Source organism: Etheostoma spectabile, chromosome 2, assembly GCF_008692095.1.
Source record: "Etheostoma spectabile isolate EspeVRDwgs_2016 chromosome 2, UIUC_Espe_1.0, whole genome shotgun sequence".
NCBI lineage: Eukaryota > Metazoa > Chordata > Actinopteri > Perciformes > Percidae > Etheostoma > Etheostoma spectabile.
In genome coordinates, this window is record NC_045734.1 from 31,132,863 (window position 1) to 31,138,870 (window position 6,008).

The following is a 6,008-nucleotide window of genomic DNA, read 5'->3' on the forward strand; positions in this document are numbered from 1 at the left end:
AACAGAAGGACTCCGGGGAATGACTCCCCGGAGCTAGGTTAGTAACTGGCATTTCTGGGACATGGATGCACATAAATGGAAAGATAGATAGATGAGAGAGGAAATCTGTGTGTCGAAAGAAGTCCCCCAGCAGTCTAAAACTATTACAGCATAACTAAGAGAGAACAGTGTAAGAGGGGACCCTGGGCCAGCTATCACACTCTCCCCAAACCTGATCCCATCCTTGTCTAGAGATCGAATGGGAAATGAGAGAGAGAGAGAGGGATCCATCCCTCTGTCTAGAGGAGGTGTATGAGAGAGAGAGAGACGAGGAGAGGTATCCCATCCCTCTGTCTAGCGTAGAAGGTGACACGAGCATGTGGTGAGGGAATTAGGAAAGAGATAGAGAGAGAAGGGAAAGAGAGACCTACCATCCCACTGTCTAGCGAGGTGGCTATGATAGAGAGAGAGAATAGAGAGAGGAGAGAGAGACTGACCTCCCACTGTCTACGGAGGTGTGCTATGAGAGAGGGAGAAGAGAGAGAGACATGACCATCCCACTGTCTACGGAGGTTGCTATGAGAGAGAGAGAGGGAGAGGAGAGAGAGACAGAATGACCATCCCACTGTCTATAGCGGAGGTGGCTTCGATAGAGGAGAGAGATAGAGAGTAGAGAGAGAGATAGAGACAGAAGTCAACTTCTTTATAATCTTACTCACAACAACAGTAATCTCTTTGCCTATAGCGGCGTAACTAAGGGATGGTTCAGGGCTTTCCCGAACCAGTATATCTGTATTTCTTTATGTTCCAGAAAACCACACACACAACCACAAACCTATACAAGTGTGTAATGTAAGCAACATGCACTGTATTCAATGCTGGATCTGGATGCTAATAAATCTGTTGAACTACAACCAAAGGTTGCAGCAACTATCTTACCGGAGTACAAAGCCAGTTCGGGGTAGCACCAGACATAACGTACACAGACTTCACAGTTATCTATCCTTAATGCTGAAATAAAAGTTTTTGCCCGTATACGGGCCTTGCGATTAGAACCTCATATAACTATGTCAGTTAAGAGTGACCAGACGGGCTTTGTGAAATTGCTACTTGCTTCTGACAATGTACGACAACTGCTTCATGTCATCCATGCAAGGATATCCTATCCCCAGTATTGAGCCTTGACGCAGAGAAAGCCTTTGATAGGTTGGAATGGGATTACTTGTGGATGGTCCTACAGCGCTTTAATCTGGGCCCAACTTTTATTAGTTTTATTAATCTACTTTACAGCAACCCATCTGCGATGATAAACACAAACTGCATTATATCAAATAAGTTTGAGTTATCACGTTCATGCTGACAGGGATGCCCATTTAGTCCTTTTCTTTTTATACTGTCAGTAGAACCCCCTGCACAGAAAATTCGCCAACACCCGATAATTTCCCCCATAACTTTCAATAACACCACACACTCCATATTGCTGTATGCTGATGATATATTATTATATATAATAACTATATAGTATATATATATATATATATATATATATATATTTCCACCTATGTGTGTGCTTGGCACGAAACGGTGGCACAGAGCTTCAGAACCCACCTGCAAAGTGTTGATAAGAGTGTGTGTAGAGCTAAAAATTGTCCTCCCACGCAAAACACACACACCATATGTGGTGGGGAGGCTGGGGGGGGGTAGTATGGGCAAACAGGTGCCTTTGCCATAATCTCGGCCAAAATAAATGCTATAAAAGCAAAACTTTACGATATTACTTGCTATACCCCTGAGGCTCTGTACCAAATTTCATGAACATTGGCCGTAGGGGCGCTACAAATAAAAAAGTGTGTTTTTTACGAACGTACTTTGCCATATCTCGGCCAAAATACGTGGTATCAACACCAACTTGGGGTGATTGTTTGGCATGCCGCACGGAAGCTTCATACCAATTTGGTAACGGTGGGCCACTGGAGGGGCGCTATAATCGACGTTTGTTGGTTTTGTGGAAAAGTCAATGCATTTAAATGGAAAATTTGCATTGCAATATCTCGCCACGATACATGCTATCAAAACCAAACCGGTAATGATTGTTTCGCCCACCACCCGGAGGCCCACTGCCAAATTTGGTAAAGACAGGCCCTTAGGGGGCGCTCTAATCAACATAGAACATTTCCCCGGGTCGCTGGGGACGACTGGCGCGGGGAGGCTTGGACCCCGTTGAAACTGCGTGCAGTTCTAGTTAGGGGTCCAAGCCCGAGGATGCGTGCACCGCGGTATCGCAAGGCGATACGCGGTTCACACAGCAGGGCTGTGGAACCCTATTGTTTTCGGTAGGTTTCTTAGTTTTTTTTTCCATTATTCTTCTCCGCATAAAAGTGGTGCTGCAGCCTAAACCGTACATGGTGGCGACGCGCCATTTTCAGGACTGGTCCAAAAGTCCGCAAGGACCTCAGCCAAAAAAATTGGCACACTTCCACCACTAGGTGGCGCTATACCAGGACAAAACGCGTTTGGCCCTATAACTCGCAAACCGTACATCGGAAATTTAAAAACCTTACATCCACGCGTTCCCTGGATCCTACTGAATCTCGTGATATAGGCCACGCCCATTTCCGCCTATACTTTTATGCGTGAAAAATCGCGATTTATCAAAAACCTACTTTTTCTATCTCCTCCGAGACCGTGAAATGGATCTGCACGAAACTTGGCACATAGCATCTCCAGACCGAACTAACAAAAAGTTGTATAAAGATTTATTATAGGATAAGAATTGCGCGTGTTACGCGCAAACAAAGTTTTGTAGCTAGCTATGAAAACATTGCCGTTGCCATATCTCGGCCAAGATAAATGCTATAAAAGCAAAACTTTACGATATTACTTGCTATGACCCCCTGAGGCTCTGTACCAAATTTGGCGAACATTGGCCACTAGGGGCGCTACAAATACAAAAAACTGTGTTTTTCACGAACGTACTTTGCCATATCTCGCCGAATATGTGGTATCAACACCAAACTGGGGTGATTGTTTGGCATGCCGCACGAGGCTTTATACCAAATTTGGTAACGATTTGCCATTAGGGGGCGCTATAATTAACGTTTGTTGGTTTTGTGGACAAAGTCAAGCATTTAAATGGGAATTTGCAATTGCAATATCTCTCCACAGTAAATGCTATCAAAACAAACCGGTAATGATTGTTTCGCCCACCGCCCGACGCTCACTGACAAATTTGGTAAAGACGGGCCCTTAGGGGCGCTCTAATCAACATAGAGCATTTCCCCGGGTCGCTGGGGACGACTGGCGCGGGGAGGCTTGGACCCCGTTGAAACTGCGTGCAGTTCTAGTTTCATTCTTCTCCGCATAAAAGTGGTGCTGCAGCCTAAACCGTACATGGTGGCGACGCGCCATTTTCAGGACTGGTCCAAAAGTCCGCAAAGACCTCAGCCAAAAAAATTCATACACTTCTACCACTAGGTGGCGCTATAGCAGAGAAAAAACACGTTTGGCTCTATAACTCGCAAACCGTACATCGGAAATTTAAAAACCTTACATCCACGCGTTCCTGGATCCAATGAATCTCGGATATAGGCCACCCCCATTTCCGCCTAGACTTTTATGCGTGAAAAATCATTTATCAAAAACCTACTTTATCTATCCTCCGAGACCGTGCCATGGATCCTGCACGAAACTTGGCACATAGCATCTCCAGACCGACCTGACACAAAGTTGTATAAAGAATTTTTATAGGATAAAAATTGCGCGTGTTACACGCAACATTGTGTAGCTAGCTATGGAAACTTTCCTTGCCATATCTCGGCCAAATAAATGCTATCAAAGCCAAACTTTAGAATATTACTTGCTATGACCCCCTGAGGCTCTGTACCAATTTGACGAACATTGGCCGCTAGGGGCGCCACAATACAAAATGTGTGTTTTCATGAACAAACTTTGCCATATCTTGGCCAAAATACGTGGTATCGACACCAAACTGGGGTCATTGTTTGGCATGCCGCATGGAAGCTTCTACATAATTTGGTAATGATGGGCCATTAGGGGCGCTATAATCGACGTTTTTGATGATTTTGTGGACAAAGTCAATGCGTTTAAATGGGGAATTTGCAATTGCAATATCTTCTGCCACAGTAAATGCTATCAAAACCAAACCGGCAATGATTGTTTCACCCACCGCCCGGAGGCTCACTGCCAAATTTGGAGACAGGCCCTCCGGGCGCTTTTAACAGGGTTAGGGTTATCAAACAGATCCATTTCAACTATATCTATAGGACTTACCTCACTCCCAGGAAAAGCTGTCTTATGAAACCTCAACTTCTCCGATCTGTCCCTCTGTTTAGGTTCTAACAGGAACCAGGAAAAGAGACCACATCTCTCCTGTTTAGCTTCTCTGCATTGGCTTCCTGTAAATCTAGAATAGATTAAAATCCTTCTTCTCACATACAAAGCTCTTCATGGTCAGGCACCATCTTATCTTATAGAGCTCTAAGTACCTTACAACCCTACAAGGCACTACTCTCCCGAATGGCGGTTACTTGTGGTTCCTCGAGTCTCTAAAAGTAGAACGGGAGCCAGAGCGTTCAGTTATCAGGCTCCTCTCCTGTGGAACCAGGTTCCAGTTGGGTTCGGGAGGCAGACACCGTCTCCATATTTAAGAGTAGGCTTAAGACTTTCCTCTTTGATAAAGCTTATTGTTAGGGCATAAAATGGAATATTGTTAGGGAGTGAGGAGTCGCAGCGTCCGCCTAACCCGGCCCACTTATTTTGATACACTAGTTAGGGCATAGAATCGAATATTGTTAGGGAGTAGTAGTTAGTCACATAGTTTTCAGATTTATCTATCATATAATAAAACTAAAGGGAGACTTGGCATACAGCCCGATCCGGTTGGGGAGAGTTCTAGCCCGACAAGGCTCCTCTCTTTAACCTGTCTCTCTTGGTTTTGCTGTAATAGTTTTAGACAGCTGGGGGACTTACTTTGACACACTGAGTTCCTCTCTCCTCTATCTTCCTATCTTTTCATTTATGTGCATCCATGTCCCAGAAATGCATGTTACTAACCTAGCTCTGGGGAGTCATTCCCCGGAGTCCTTATGTTCTTTTTTCCCCAGCATGTTCCCTCGGATCAGGGATGCTCCAAAATCATGGAAGCAGCTGTCGCCATGGTCCCGCTACATGTTCTGCGGTGCCATGTTCATCTGCTACACTCTGCGTGCCGCTACATCCTGCGTGCCTTGTAATCCGCACAGTGCCCTGCTATGCCATGAACTACTACAAAGAACTGCTACAAACTACTATTTTTTCTATTTTTGTTATTTCCACTAACCCAACCGCCCGTCAGACGCCGCCTACCAAGAGCCTGGGTCTGTCCGAGGTTTCTGCCTAAAAGGAAGTTTTTCCTCGCCCTCGTCGCACTGTTGCTTGCTTTGAGGAAACTACTAGAACGGGTTCCGTGTAAATTTTGAGTGTGGGTCTAGACCTACTCTTCTGTAAGTGTCTTGAGATAACTCTTGTTATGAATGTACTATAAATAAAATTGAATTGAATTGTTTAGATGGTTGTATAGACATGCATATATACTGGGAATGTAAGGATGTGAAGCTTTTTTGAGGGGAGGTTTCGGCCACTTTATCTAATGTTATGGATGATGTTGTACCGTGTTCTCCTGCTGTGCTGCTCTTGAACGATGACTCCTCACTAAAGAGGACATGTTGGAAAAAGCGTATACTCTTAAAAGGCATCACTGCGGCCAAGAAAATGCTAGCGCTACGTTGGAAACCTCCACATGCAATTACTAACCCTCAATGGATTAACGTAATCGAGAGGGAGCTATCAGTGGCAAAAATGCACAGTGCAGAGCGTGGCAATCAATGGTTGATAGTTTGATGGTAATTTAATATCTGTAAATAAATTGCTGGTTTTGTGGTCTTTTATGGCCGGTAAAATCTGATAGAGATCCAGGGTATGAGGGATTGGGTGGACAGGGTGGGGTCGCAACTGTGTTTGTTTTGTTTTTG

General features: G+C 44.7%; 1 long non-coding RNA gene across 1 annotated transcript in view; it reads left to right on the forward strand.

The window, feature by feature from the left end:
- Positions 1-6,008, forward strand: part of LOC116670229 (uncharacterized) — a 15,373-nt gene that overhangs the window by 8,902 nt on the left and 463 nt on the right. The window contains exon 2 of the long non-coding RNA XR_004326973.1: positions 5,821-5,826. This is a non-coding gene — a long non-coding RNA (uncharacterized LOC116670229). The remainder of the gene's footprint in view (positions 1-5,820; positions 5,827-6,008) is intronic.